Source organism: Tripterygium wilfordii, chromosome 13 (genome assembly GCF_013401445.1).
Source record: "Tripterygium wilfordii isolate XIE 37 chromosome 13, ASM1340144v1, whole genome shotgun sequence".
Lineage (NCBI taxonomy): Eukaryota > Viridiplantae > Streptophyta > Magnoliopsida > Celastrales > Celastraceae > Tripterygium > Tripterygium wilfordii.
Window position 1 is genome coordinate 1,417,430 of NC_052244.1, and position 16,254 is coordinate 1,433,683.

A 16,254-nucleotide genomic window follows, 5' to 3' on the forward strand; every position below is an offset into this window, starting at 1 on the left:
ATATAATTAAAAATTAAAATAGACTAATTTGTTTTTGTTTAAAAAGCATGCTAATTACTACTTCGATGGTTTTAATTAGCCTACGAATCTCTAATCATATGCTAATTTCTTCAAGTAATGTGTATTAGGATTGCAAAGGGAAAAATATCGGACAAAACTTATTAAAAAAAGCACAATGATAAAATTTCAATTAAAAAAGAAACAAAAAATATAAATGATATATTATTGAGAACTTTTTTATCCATGATTTATTTATTTGACTCTGAACGATATTTCTCAGTATTCTAAATACCGATATCAGAATCACACTGATCATGCGACTAATATGTGATATAATCGATATACACTAACATCCATCATCAGGATTCCAGGGATAACACAGAATGGGCCAGTCAATAGGATCAACAAGGCATGGACCAGTCGGTTGTATAGCCCAGTTACAATGATGGCCAGGGCACGTACCATCGTCCCTACGATATTTGTAAATGTCGAACACTTGGCATGTAACTATGTCATCTGACAACCAAGCAAACCGGCAAGAAAACTTCGTCGTTCGCCAAAAGTTTGGACGGAAATGAAAAACAAAGCCAGCACCAGAATATTTGAGTATGTGATCCCCGAGGTTGTCATCGCTGGACCAGCAGTGCAGAGAAAGGTCTATTCCAGGACCTAACTGATTGGTCACATTAACATATGTTTTTTTAGGGATGAATGACCATGCATTACACGTATTCATCACTAACATAATAATACTTGCTACAAAAAACACACTAGAACCCATGTTTTTGGTAGCGAGAGATGCTCCATGAGACCATGTATCTTATATATTTATATTATAAGTAAGCATAGGGTTCCCCTAATTAGCTAAGTTATTTTTCTGTCATGTGTTTTTAAAAATGATTCTTAAAAATAAAATTTTAAAAAATGCTTCCACTACAAAAAAAGGGGTCTATAGCAGTGAAACTATAGCCGTGGTTTTTCTTGACTGCAGGTATAGTTAAAATTTACCCGCGGTTTTGGTAACCGCATCGAATTTTTTCATTTATAGTTGTGGTTATAATTGCAATTATAGGCTATTTCTGTTGTAGTGTTCCATCTCTGTGTGGGTCGTTGCATCTCAAAAGATCGAAAATAAATATGGTACTAGGGTTGTAATCGAAATTAAATATGGTAATGGTGTTGTTTTAGTAATAACTGATATCACTATACTATGCATGCATGGACATTTTATGTCATCTTTATCATATATTAGATACACTTAAGTGTGTTCAAATCCTACTTTGTGCGTTTTGTGCAGAATGGATCAAATTTCACAGTAAAATTAATATAAAGATAAAAACTTATATTATGCTTTATAAACTCTTAACTTCTTTTTTTTTCTCTTTGATTACCGTTAGACAACCGATTAATTATCATAGAAATAACAACAAAAAGGATAAAATACATAAAAATAAAAATAACGACAAAAAAGACAATATACTGATAGGAATAGTATACTAAAGGCCATTATTTTATGTAATATTCATACTCGATTTATTTATTTGAATAAAATATATTTAGCATTTAAAATGAGAAAAGACATATTGGCATCAATGTCTTTTATTCTATATGGTATATGAATTGGTGTGTAGAGTCTAAGCTTGCACACGGAAGATCAATTCATAAGTTCCTATCGAATATAAGTAAGCGATCACAGCTAAGACGGAGTTGGACAAACCGCCGGCTTGGCTGTGGTATAGTATTTCAGTATACCTATCTTGGTTACGGAGAGCGGCAAAGCTTGAACTTACTATACCAGTACACTTGGAGTGTATTGATCAGGACTACTTGTGAGTCAATTTTCTCAGTCTGACTATATGAAAAATTGTACACTCACACAGACGTTATAAAATTGTTCATATTCTTAATTTATTAAAGATTATTAGTACATGTGCATTTAATGTACGAGACTTTGATTTACTAAAGGGTGAGGTTTTTTTGTACAGACCAACAAACACCAAGTGAGTTGGGTCACCGCATTAATTGTACGATGTAAAATAATCTGTTAATAAAATTCACGTCCAATTATGGATTGATGATACCCTCTTGAGAATGCTTATAGGATTTGAGATTGTGTCAAAACCCTGCAGGTGGATTTTAATTAATCCGACACATTCAAATAAGTTAAGCGGTAAGATCAAGGAAATATTTAAAGATGTCAATTAAATATTATATGTTAGTGGCATATTTAATTGACGGGTATCTGTAACTTAACGTGAGGAATTTATGAACAAGTATAAGGAAAGACTCAGATTTAATTTGAGATATAACGGGGAGTGCAATTATAATATTTTAGTGGAATATATTATAATTTATGAATTATAATTATGTCCATGGGTTTGGGCTGATAATTAAATTCATAGGAAGCTCATGTTTTATTTTTCCTAGTTGGTCTCCACTGTAGCCTAGAAGCCCAATACTAGAAGATACAGGAAAACCAAAACGGACCGGAATTAGGAGAGGGAGAGGCTTAGGGGCCGGCCCATCTAGGGAGAAAACCCTAGGTGTGGCCAAACCCTATAAATACACACATAGTGTGTGTTTTGTTAACATAAGTTTTGAGACACCAGTTGGCCTCTCTACTCTCTAATCGTTTCCACTAGTTTTTGGTTTGTGTTCTTCAGGTTCTTGGAGAAAAGAGACCACCCTCTAAATCCAAGTTTGGGAATTGGTGCATACGGTGGAAGATCCGCATGTTTAAGCTTAGTATCAAACTCACTGACTCCATCTTTCGTTCCTGATTATTAGAGATCAAATCAGAGAGATCTCAAGGTATATAATCTTCTTGCAATTAATTGATATATGGTTTGTGCTATGGTGATTAGTATTTGATAAGAAATTTTTGAAACTTGTCTAGTTATCGTTTATGTCTATAAGGTCCTTATACGCTTCCGCTGCGTTGCACGTTTCCAACATATACATGTATTGCAATAATAATAAAAACATCACCATATCTTTGGTTAACACAATTGTTTTTTAATATATCCAAAAATGTCTGAAAAAATTATGCAAATTTAGGAGGGAAAAAAAATTATTGGTTAATATTCTTTGTTATTAAATATTTGATTTAAAAATATTTCAATTTTGGTTGAGCGAATCAATTTGATGATAAATGAATTAATTTATACAGTAAAAATCCTTCAAATTTAGGTGGAAAAAAGTGAAGTGATTCTACTTTATCTATTGTATGATGGTTTGAAAATAAGATAAATTATCAAATGACTGATTATTTTTTGACCATTAGATAAGTATTGTGTGACTCAGATTAGCCAGATAAATATGACCACCAATCCTTATCCTTCTCAATTAGCGCTCCATTCTCAGCAATATAATTAAATATTAAAGTAGACTAATTAATTTTTGTTAAAAAAAGTACATTAATTACTACTTTATATTAATGGTGTTGTTTTGGCAGTAAACCTTATATACTTATATAGGCGGCCCTGGGGTGGCACTTTGCACTGAATACCAAACGGAATATTTTTAAAATTTTAGAAAAATGATAGGATAGGTTGAGGTAATTTGACATTGTGAATGTAGTCATGTATTTTTTTCCTTGAAAAACAATTAAATTCATCAAAAAATGTAAAAAATATGAACCGTCGGATGAAATTTAATTATATAAATATTTTTTTTAATTTTCAACAGTTAAAATCACTTAAATTTGCATTTACCATTTTTATAAAAAAAATTTATTGATCGGTGCATGGGCTAAGTAGTTATTGATCGGTGGCTTTAAACTCCTCCAAGCCCATACATGCGTGCGGCTTAAATTTACCACGAATCTTCCAGTTACTTGATTCCAGTAAAACTAGAAATCAATAGTTGAATGATTGTATAGTTATATATATCGAGAAAAAATGTTTGATAGAATTCTCTATGAGGTTATTATTTAATATTATTAAAACATGAGAGCTCGATAAAAGTAATTGTAAACCTTTTTATCAAATTTATGAATATGTATGAGATATTAGGATTGCAAAGGATAAAATATCGGATTAAGAAAAAAAACTAATTATAATTTCAAGAAACAAAAATATAGATGATGTATGAGTAAGAACTTATTTTATTCATGATTTATTAATTTGACTCGACATATATGCATGGATCAGAATTCCATGGAATCATAATTATACATATACTAACATGGATCAGAATTCCAAGGATAACAAAGACTGGGTATGTTAGTAGTAAGGCATGGACCAGAGGGACTGATAACCCGGTTACAAACCTTACCACCACCAAATGCACAAGAATCTATGTCCCTCTTAAATATGAAAATATCGAACTAACGACATTGATTTGACCACCTGAACTTACAATAAAACTGTGTTGTTCCCCACACGTTTGAACGGAAATGAAAACCATAGCCATCACCATGATATTTGACTATGTGTTCACCAAGGTCATCATTGCCAGACTTACAGTGCAGAGAAAGGTCGATTCCAGGACCTAAATCATTAGTCACATTAACAAATTCTTTTTTGGGAGGATAAATTGGCCATGCATTACACATGCCCATAAACAACATAAGAATACTTGCAACAAAAAAAAAATTGGATCTCATGTTTTTGGTAGCAAGAGATAGTAAACACGAGATCGTGTATCCTATCTATTTATATAGATAAGCAAGCATAGGGTGTTCCTAAGGGTTTGTTTGGATTGAGGGAATGAAAGTTAGAATTTTCTTTTTCCTTCTCTTATATTTGGATGGTAAAAAAAATGAAAATGATTTGTTATTTATCTTGTTATAGTCATCAAAAAAGAAAAGAAATGAAATTGGTTTAAATATAATATTTACAAGGGCAAAATATATTTTTCACTTTTAAATAACTTAATTTATCTATCCATTCCATCCAAATGAGAAATGATCCATCATGGGGAGGAATCATTTTGACAAAAAGTTGGTGGACTATTCCCTCAAATTCTCTCTAAATCTTTCCTTTTATATTTTAATAAACTATCAAAAGAAGATAATTGAGAGGAAACTTACTTCTATTCTCTGTCACTCCCCCAAATTTCTCAATTCAAACACACTATAAATAGCTAAATTCGTTTTATGTTATGTGTGTTTCCATCTATGAGTTGGCACTAACCTTATCAAAGAGTATACCATAAAAATTAGAACCTTATCCAAGCGAATGAATTTATCAGATTGGGAGTAGGTGCACCAACCGGTGCAGTAAAGTATTTCTTACAAATTTTGGAAAAATGATATATAGACATAATTTAACATTGTTGATGTTTAAAACAATTAAATTTATAAAAAAAACAGTAACAAATATGATGAAATTTATGTAACATTTATTTTTATTTTATGTAATTTTCAACGGTTAAAATCATTGCATTGGACCTACTCAATCCCAATTTATCCTTATAGGGCATGTCTATAATGCCCCCACTTAAATTGCCATTATCATATTAACCAGAGGTGGCTCGGTTGACAATCGACTGTGTTAGGCATATGTGTGACCAATGTTTGATTCCAATAAAAAGCATATTTCTCATTCATATTAAAAAAAAAATTGCCGTTATCATACCATTTTTACTCAATTGATAACATTTCAATTGCAGAATTTATTTTTAACAAAAAGAAGACAAGAAAAAAACAACCTGCATCAAACCCAAATAGATGGGCTGAGTAGAAATGGAAGATGCAATTCTAGTTGTCTATTTTGAAAGTTTTGTCTATTTTCAAGGAAGATGCGGTTCTAGTTGTCCAATAGTTGGCAATATTATTCGTGAGTGTTGAGGTTGTGAATTAACAAACAAAACTCGAATATAAAAAATTCGTAGAAACAAAAGAGAGAAAGAAGACACAAGATTTAACGAGTTTCACATACTGGTATATATTTGGCTGGTTGATCTAAACTCTAGAATTGTTGAGATAAGCTATCTCTAATTGATTAAGAATTGGAAGATAGGTTATGCCATCAAGTTACAAAAAAAGGCATTAGAACCCATGTTCTTTTTTTTTTTTGAGAGAGATGGTCAATAAGACCATGTATCCTATATATTTATATTATAGGTAAACATAGGGTTTCCCTAAATGGGTAAATTCTTTTTCTACCATGTATTTCATAAAAATAAAATTTAAAAAAATGCCTCCATCTATGCGTTGGTACTTGGTACGTACATTGCATCTAAAAATTTCTCAAAAAATCGCAATAAAATATGGTAATGGTGTTGTTTTGACAGTAACCTTATATACTTACATAGGCGGCCCTGGGGTGGCACTTTGCATTAAATTACCAATAGGATTTTTTTTTTAAATCTTAGAAAAATGATAGGATAGGTGGATGTAATTTAACATTGTGAATGTATTCATGTATTTTTTCCCCTCGAAAAACAATTAAATTCATCAAAAAAATGTAACAAATATGAATCATCGGATGAAATTTATGTAAATAATTTTTTTAATTTTATGTATTTTTCAACGGTTAAAATCACTTAAATTTGCATTTACCATTTTTATGTAAATTTTTTTTAAAAAAAAATCAGTTACTGAAGAATTCCGATAGTTTTGGTAGTTAACAGATGGGCCGAGGGACCATTAGGCCCACCATCTGACCAAGTCGGGATTCGAACGCTTCATGACTCTTTAGGCCAAATTCTGGGCTCAACTCAATTGAACAACATCGAATGACTAGTCAATTTGTACTAGAGAAAGATGGTAAGCGGTCTATTTAGCCAATGCATGGGCTAAGTAGTTACAGATCGGTGGGCTTTAACAAGGCTTGCGCTTTTCAAATCCTCCAAGCCCGTAATATAGTTTAGTTGGATCAAATTCTGCATTTCTGCATCTGCTGCTGTATGTCTGCTGATACCGTTGGAACGAGCCAAGGAGTCAGTCGTCCAAATATGAACCGTAATTTTTTAAAATTTTCAACAGTTAAAATCACTTAAATTTGCATTTACCATTTTTATAAAAAAAATTACTGATCGATGCATGGGCTAAGTAGTTACTGATCAGTGGCTTTCAACTCCTCCAAGCCCATACATGCGCGCGGCTTAGATTTACCACCCTTTCCTTCAAGGGATTTGCATTTTGCAGTGCACCATAGTGACCAAAACCGTGATAGAGAACTCTGATTGGATCTTCTTTTGCCATACTCGGCCATTGATATGAGCCCGCTCGGGTCATCGTCGGGACTCGGGAATGCTTCCTGACCCATGACGCCAAATTGTGGGCTCAATTGACCAGTCCTCAACAAGATGGGGGTTCTTGATGACTGAATGGCGAGCCTCATTCAATTTCCTCCAGAGAAAGAATGGTGTAACCGTACAAGTAGAGCACTCACCACTCTGACTCTTCCCTTCTCTTTTTATAAACTCATCAGCAACCTGAAAGTTTTGATATTTCTTTTTGTAAAATTAGGTGATAGCCTATTATGATGATATAGGGAGTTTGTGTTGATCGTGTGAAGTGAATTTGCATCTTTTATTATCTTGTTCTTTAGTATCTTGGTTATGTCGTGTCTCTGAAAGAGAGATCAATGGTTCAATGATTGTTTAGTTACATATATCGAGAAAAAAATGTTTAATAGAATTCTCTATGAGGTTATTATGCAATGTTATTAAAACACGAGAACTCGATAAAAGTAATTGTAAACGTTTTTATCAAATTTATAAATATGGTTTTTATAACTTTTTATCACATGCATAATTTCTTCAAGTAATACCTATGAGATACTAGGATTGCAACGAATAAACTATCGGATTAAGAAAAACACACTAATTAGAACTTCAAGAAACAAAAATATAGATGATATATGAGTAAGGATGTATTTTATTCATGATTTATTAATTTGACTCAACATGGATCAGAATTCCATGGAATCATAATTATACATACACTAACATGGATCAGAATTCCACTGATAACAAAGACTGGGTACGTTAGTAGTAAGGCATGGACCAGATGGTCTGACAACCCAGTTACAAACCTGACCACCATATGCACAAGAATCTAGGTCCCTCTTAAATATGAAAATATCGAACCAATGACATTGATTTGACCACCGGAACTTACAATAAAACTGTGTCGTTCCCCACACATTTGAACGGAAATGAAAACCATAGCCATCACCATGATATTTGACTATGTGTTCACCAAGGTCATCATTACCAGATTTGCAGTGCAGAGAAAGATCGATTCCAGGACCTAAATCATTAGTCACATTAACAAATTCGTTTTTCGGAGGATAAATTGGCCATGCATTACACATGCCCATAAACAACATAAGAATACTTGCAACAAAAAACAAATTAGAACTCATGGTTTTGGTAGCAAGAGATAGTAAATACGAGATCGCGTATCCTATCTATTTATATAGATAAGCAAGCATAGGGTGTCCCTAAGGGTCTATTTGGATTGAGGGAATGGAAGTTAGAATATTTTTTTTTTCTTCTCTTGTATTTGGATGGTAAAAAAAAATGAAAATGATTTGTTATTTATCTTGTTATAGTCATCAAAAAGAAAAGAAATGAAATTGATTTAAATTTAATATTTACAAGGGTAAAATATATTTTTCACTTTTAAATAACTTAATTTATCTATCCATTCCATCCAAATGAGAAATGATCCATTATGGGGAGGAATCATTTTGTCAAAAAGTTGGTGGACTATTCCCTCAAATTCTCTCTAAATTATTCCTTTTATATTTTAGTAAAATATAAAAAGAAGAGAATTAAAAGGAAACTTACTTCCCCTTCTCTGTCACTCCGTTAAATTTCTCCATTCAAACACACTATAAATGGCTAAATTCGTTTTATGTTATGTGTGTTTCCATCTATGAGTTGGCACTAACCTTATCAAAGAGTATACCATAAAAATTAGAACCTTATCCAAGCGAATGAATTTATCAGATTGGGAGTAGGTGCACCAACCGGTGCAGTAAAGTATTTCTTACAAATTTTGGAAAAATGATATATAGACATAATTTAACATTGTTGATGTTTAAAACAATTAAATTTATAAAAAAAAACAGTAACAAATATGATGAAATTTATGTAACATTTATTTTTATTTTATGTAATTTTCAACGGTTAAATCATTGCATTGGACCTACTCAATCCCAATTTATCCTTATAGGGCATGTCTATAATGCCCCCACTCAAATTGTCATTATCATACCAATGAGAGGTGGCTCGGTTGACAATCGATTGTGTTAGACATATTTGTGACCAATGTTTGATTTCAATAAGAAGCATATTTCTTAGTCATATTCAAAAAAAAAATTGCCATTATCATACCATTTTTACTCAATTGATAACATTTCAATTTCGGAATTTATTTTTAACAAAAAGAGGACAAAAAAAGAAAAAAACCTGTATCAAACCCAAACAGATGGGCTGAGTAGAAATGGAAGATGCAATTCAAGTTGTCTATTTTTAACGTTTTGTCTATTTTTAAGGAAGATGCGGCTCTAGTTGTCCAATAGTTGGCAATATTATTTGTGAGTGTTGAGGTTATGAATTAACAAACAAAACTCGAATATAAAAAATTCGCGGAAACAAAGAAGAGAAAGAAGACACAAGATTTAACGAGTTTCATATACTGGTATATATTTGGTTGGTTGATCTAAACCCTAGAATTTTTGAGATAAGCTATCTCTAATTGATTAAGAATTGGAAGATAGGTTATGCCATCAAGTTACAAAAAAAGGCATTAGAACCCATGTTCTTTTTTTTTTTTTTTTTGAGAGATATGGTCAATAAGACCATGTATCCTATATATTTATATTATAGGTAAACATAGGATTTCCCTAAATGGGTAAATTCTTTTTCTACCATGTATTTCATAAAAATAAAATTTAAAAAAATGCCTCCATCTATGCGTTGGTACTTGGTACGTACATTGCATCTCAAAATTTCTCAAAAAATCGAAATAAAATATGGTAATGGTGTTGTTTTGACAGTAACCTTATATCCTTACATAGGCGGCCCTGGGGTGGCACTTTGCACTAAATTACCAATAGGTTTTTTTTTAAATCTTAGAAAAATGATAGGATAGGTGGATGTAATTTAACATTGTGAATGTATTCATGTATTCTTTTCCCCTTGAAAAACAATTAAATTCATCAAAAAAATGTAACAAATATGAACCGTCGGATGAAATTTATGTAAATAATTTTTTTAATTTTATGTAATTTTCAACGGTTAAAATCACTTAAATTTGCATTTACCATTTTTATGTAAATTTTTTTAAAAATAAATCAGTTACTGAAGAATTCCGATAGTTTTTATAGTTAACAGATGGGCCGAGGGACCATTAGGCCCACCATCTAACCAAGTCGGGATTCAAGAACGCTTCATGACTCTTTAGTCCAAATTGTGGGCTCAACTCAATTGAGCAACATCGAATGACTAGTCAATTTGTACTAGAGAAAGATGGTAAGCGGCCTATTTAGCCAATGCATGAGCTAAGTAGTTACAGATCTGTGGGCTTTAACAAGGCTTGCGCTTTTCAAATCGTCCAAGCCCGTAGTATAGTTTAGTTGGTTCAAATTCTACATTTCTGCATCTGTTGCTGTATGTCTGCTGATACCGTTGGAACGAGCCAAGGAGTCAGTCGTCCAAATATGAACCGTCCGATGAAATTTAATTACGTAAATAATTTTTTAAAATTTTCAACAGTTAAAATCACTTAAATTTGCATTACCATTTTTATAAAAGAAATTACTGATCAGTGCTTGGGCTAAGTAGCTACTGATCAGTGGTTTTCAACTCCTCCAAGCCCATACATGCGCGCAGCTTAGATTTACCACCCTTTCCGTCCAGGGATTTGCATTTTGCAGTGCACCATAGTGACCAAAACCGTGATAGAGAACTCTGATTGGATCTTCTTTGCCACACTCGGCCATTGATATGAGCCCGTCGGGATCATCGTGAGGACTCGGGAATGCTTCCTGACTCATGACGCCAAATTGTGGGCTCAATTGACCAGTCCTCAACAAGATTGGGGTTCTTGATGACTGAATGGCGAGTCTTATTCAATTTCCTCCAGAGAAAGAATGGTGTAACCGTACAAGTAGAGCACTCACCATTCTGACTCTTCCATTCTTTCTATAAACTCATCAGCAACCTGAAAGTTCTGATATTTCCTTTGGTAAAATTAGGTGATAGCATGCGATAGGAAGTTTGTGTTGATCGTGTGAAGTGAATTTGCATCTTGTATTCTCTTGTTTTCTTTAGTATCTTGGTTATGTCTTGTCTTATTATCATGTTCTATTATGTGTCTGTGAAAGAGAGATCAATAGTTCAATGATTGTTTAGTTACATACATCGAGGAAAAAGTGTTTGATAGAATTATTTATGAAGTTATTATGCAATATTATTAAAACATGAGAACTCGGAAAGAGTAATTGTAAACATTTTTATCAAATTTATGAATATCGTTTTTATAACTTTTTATCATATGGTTAATTTCTTCAAGTAATATGTATGAGATATTAGGATTGCAAAGGACAAAATATCGGATTAAGAAAAACACACTAATTAGAATTTCAAGAAACAAAAATATAGATGATATATGAGTAAGAACTTATGTTATTAATGATTTATTAATTTGACTCGACATGGATCAAAATTCCATGGAATCATAATTATACATACACTAACATGGATCAGAATTCCAGGGATAACAGAGAGTAGGTACGTTAGTAGTAAGGCATGGACCAGAGGGTCTGATAGCCCAATTACAAACCTGACCACCATATGCACAAGAATCTAGGTCCCTCTTAAATTTGAAAATATCGAACCAATGACATTGATTTGACCACCTGAACTTACAATAAAACTGTGTCGTTCCCCACACGTTTGAACGAAAATGAAAACCATAGCCATCACCGTGATATTTGACTATTTGTTCACCAAGATCATCATTGCCGGACTTGCAGTGTAGAGAAAGGTCGATTCCAGGACCTAAATCATTAGTCACATTAACAAATTCTTTTTCGGGAAGATAAAGTGGCCATGCATTACACATGCCCATAAACAACATAATAATACTTGCAACAAAAACAAATTAGAACTCATGTTTTTGGTAGCGAGAGATAGTCAATATGATATCGTACATCCGATGTATTTATATAGATAAGCAAGCATAGGGTGTCCCTAGGGGTTTGTTTGGATTGAGGGAATGAAAGTTAGAATATATATTTTTTCTCTCTTATATTTGGATAGTAAAAAAAATGAAAATGATTTGTTATTTATCTTGTTATAGTCATCAAAAAAGAAAAGAAATGAAACTGGTTGAAATTTAATATTTACAAGGACAAAATATATTTTTCACTTTTAAATAACTTAATTTATCTATCCATTCCATCCAAATGAGAAATGATCCATTATGGGGAGGAATCATTTTGGCAAAAATTTGGTAGATTATCCCCTCAAATTCTCTCGAAATCCTTCCTTTTATATTTTAATAAACTATAAAAAGAAGAGAATTGAGAGGAAACGTACTTCCCTTCTTTGTCACTCCCCCAAATTTCTCAATTCAAACACACCATAAATGGCTAAATTCTTTTTATGTTATGTGTGTTTCCAATCAGATGGGGAGTAGGTGCACCAAGCGGTGCAGTAAAGTATTTCTTACAAATTTTGGAAAAATGATTATCGACATAATTTAACAGTGTGAATGTTAAAAACAATTAAATTTATAAAAAAATAGTAACAAATATGATGAAATTTATGTAACATTTTTTCATTATATGTAATTTTCAACGGTTAAAATCACTTAAATTTGCATTTACCATTTTTATGTAATTTTTTTTTTTAAAAAAAATCAGTTACTGAAGAATTCCGATAGTTTTGGTAGTTAACAGATGGGCCGAGGGACCATTAGGCCCACCATCTGACGAAGTCGGGATTTGAGAACGCTTCATGACTCTGTAGGCCATATTGTGGGCTCAACTCAATTGAGCAACGTTGAAATGACTAGTCAATTTGTACTAGAGAAAGATGATAGGCGGCCTATTTGGCCAATGCATGGGCTACGTAGTTACTGATCGGTGGGCTTTAACAAGGCTTGCACTTTCAAATCCTCCAAGCCCGTAGTATAGCAAATGGTTGGCTCAAATTCTGCATTTCTACATCTGCTGCTGTATGTCTGCTGATACCGTTGGAACGGGCCAAGGAGTCAGTCGTCCAAAAGTCATTGTTCCGTCCGGATAGCTCCAGGTGCTGTCCAATCAGTTTTTCCGTTTTTGGTACTTGGAGAGTCAGAGGCCGCGGAGCTGTCCGGACACCTATCGTCCGAAAGTCATGATCACATATGCATGTTTTCCTCAATTTATAGTTCTAAAGAATGTCTCTTATGAACATTGTAGTTTTCAGTTAGCATATTTTGATAACAGTTGTGTGAGTAAGTAACTGTGCATGGAATTTGGAACACACAACCAGATGCCTGTTGTGGGGGTGTGAAGATATATATATAGAGAGAACATGTGATGCCATGAACTATTAGGGTTAGCGTTTGGAATTCAAATCAGAAATTCGGGGTCTTTTGAAAGAAGAGAGAGAGACTGCGTAAAGGGGCAGGGAAGTCCAATGGCTAGTGCGGGGGCATATTTAAGGTTAATACAACTTGTGGTCACTGAAAGATGGTCAGTGTTTCAATTTGGCCACCGAACTTTCAAATATGAACCGTCGGATGAAATTTAATTACGTAAATAATTTTTTAAAATTTTCAACAGTTAAAATCACATTTACCATTTTTATAAAAAAAAAATTACTGATCGGTGCTTGGGCTAAGTAGTTACTGATCAGTGGCTTTCAACTCCTCCAAGCCCACACATGCGCGCGGCTTAGATTTACCACCCTTTCCTTCCAGGGATTTGCATTTTGCAGTGCACCATAGTGACCAAAACCGTGATAGGGAACTCTGATTGGATCTTCTTTGCCATACTCGGCCATTGATATGAGCCCATCCGGGTCATCGTCGGCACTCGGGAATGCTTCCTGACTTATGAGGCCAAATTGTGGGCTCAATTGACCAGTCCTCAACAAGATGGGGGTTCTTGATGACTGACTGGAGAGCCTTATTCAATTTCCTCCAGAGAAAGAATGGTGTGACCGTACAAGTAGAGCACTCACCACTCTGACTCTTCCCTTCTTTCTATAAACTCGTCAGCAACCTGAAAGTTTTGATATTTCCTTTGGTAAAATTAGGTGATAGCCTGTGATAGGAAGTTTGTGTTGATCGTGTGAAGTAAATTTGCATCTTGTAGTCTCTTGTTCTTTAGTATCTTTGGTTATGTCTTGTCTTATTATCATGTCCTATTATGTGTCTGTGAAAGAGAGATCAAATGATTGTTTAGTTACATACATCGAGAAAAAAATGTTTGATAGAATTCTCTATGAGGTTATTATACAATATTATTTTTTTTTGAAAAATCCACAGGCCACACACACGTTAAGCCATGCCCGAGGGGCATGAAGGCCACCACAGCGGATAGAAAACTACCCAAATCCCAAACCCCTGGTGAGAATAGAACCCTGGACCTCGAGGTCCTGGGCAAACAACCTGACCAACCAGACTATCTCCCATTCTCGATAAAAGTAAACACATGAGAACTCGGTAAAAGTAATTGTAAATGTTTTTATCAAATTTACGAATATGGTTTTTATAACTTTTTATCATACGCTTAATTTTTTCAAGTAATATGTATGAGATATTAGAATTGCAAAGGATAAAATATCGGATTAAGAAAAACACATTAATTAGAATTTCAAGAAACAGAAGTATAGATGATGTATGAGTAAGAACTTATTTTATTCATGATTTATTAATTTGACTCGACATGGATCAAAATTCCATGGAATCATAATTATACATACACTAACATGGATCAGAATTCCAGGGATAACAGAGAGTGGGTACGTTAGTAGTAAGGCATGGACCAGAGGGTCTGATCACCCAGTTACAAACCTGACCACCATATGCACAAGAATTTAGGTCCCTCTTAAATATGAAAATATCGAACCAATGACATTGATTTGACCACCTAAACTTACAATAAAACTGTGTCGTTTCCCACACGTTTGAACGGAAATGAAAACCATAGCCATCACCGTGATATTTGACTATTTGTTCACCAAGATCATCATTGCCGGACTTGCAGTGCAGAGAAAGGTCGATTCCAGGACCTAAATCATTAGTCACATTAACAAATTCTTTTTCGGGAAGATGAAGTGGCCATGCATTACACATGCCCATAAACAACATAATAATACTTGCAACAAAAAACAAATTAGAACTCATGTTTTTGGTAGCGAGAGATAGTCAATATGATATCGTACATCCGATGTATTTATATAGATAAGCAAGCATAGGGTGTCCCTAGGGGTTTGTTTGGATTGAGGGAATGAAAGTTAGAATATATATATTTTTTCTCTCTTATATTTGGATAGTAAAAAAAATGAAAATGATTTGTTATTTATCTTGTTATAGTCATCAAAAAAAGAAAAGAAATGAAACTGGTTGAAATTTAATATTTACAAGGACAAAATATATTTTTCACTTTTAAATAACTTAATTTATCTATCCATTCCATCCAAATGAGAAATGATCCATTATGGGGAGGAATCGTTTTGGCAAAAAGTTGGTGGACTATTCCCTCAAATTCTTCCTTTTATATTTTAATAAACTATAAAAAGATGAGAATTGAGAGGAAACGTACTTCCCTTCTTTGTCACTCCCCCAAATTTCTCAATTCAAACACACTATAAATGGCTAAATTCTTTTTATGTTATGTGTGTTTCCATCTATGTGATGGCACTAACCTTATCAAAGAGTATACGATAAAAATTGAAACCTTATCCAAGCGTATGAATTATAATCAGATTTGGAGTAGGTGCACCAATGGGTGCAGTAAAATATTTCTTACAAATTTTGGAAAAATGATATATAGACATAATTTTACATTGTGGATATTAAAAACAATTAAATTCATAAAAAAATAGTAACAAATATGATGAAATTTATGTAACAATTTGTTTTATTTTATGTAATTTTCAACGGTTAAAATCACTTAAATTTGCATTTACCATTTTTATGTAAAAATGTTTTTTAAAAAAATCAGTTACTGAAGAATTCCGGTAGTTTTGATAGTTAACAGATGGGTTGAGGGACCATTAGGCCCACCATCTGACCAAGTCGGGATTCGAGAACGCTTCATGACTCTTTAGGCCAAATTGTGGGCTCAACTCAAT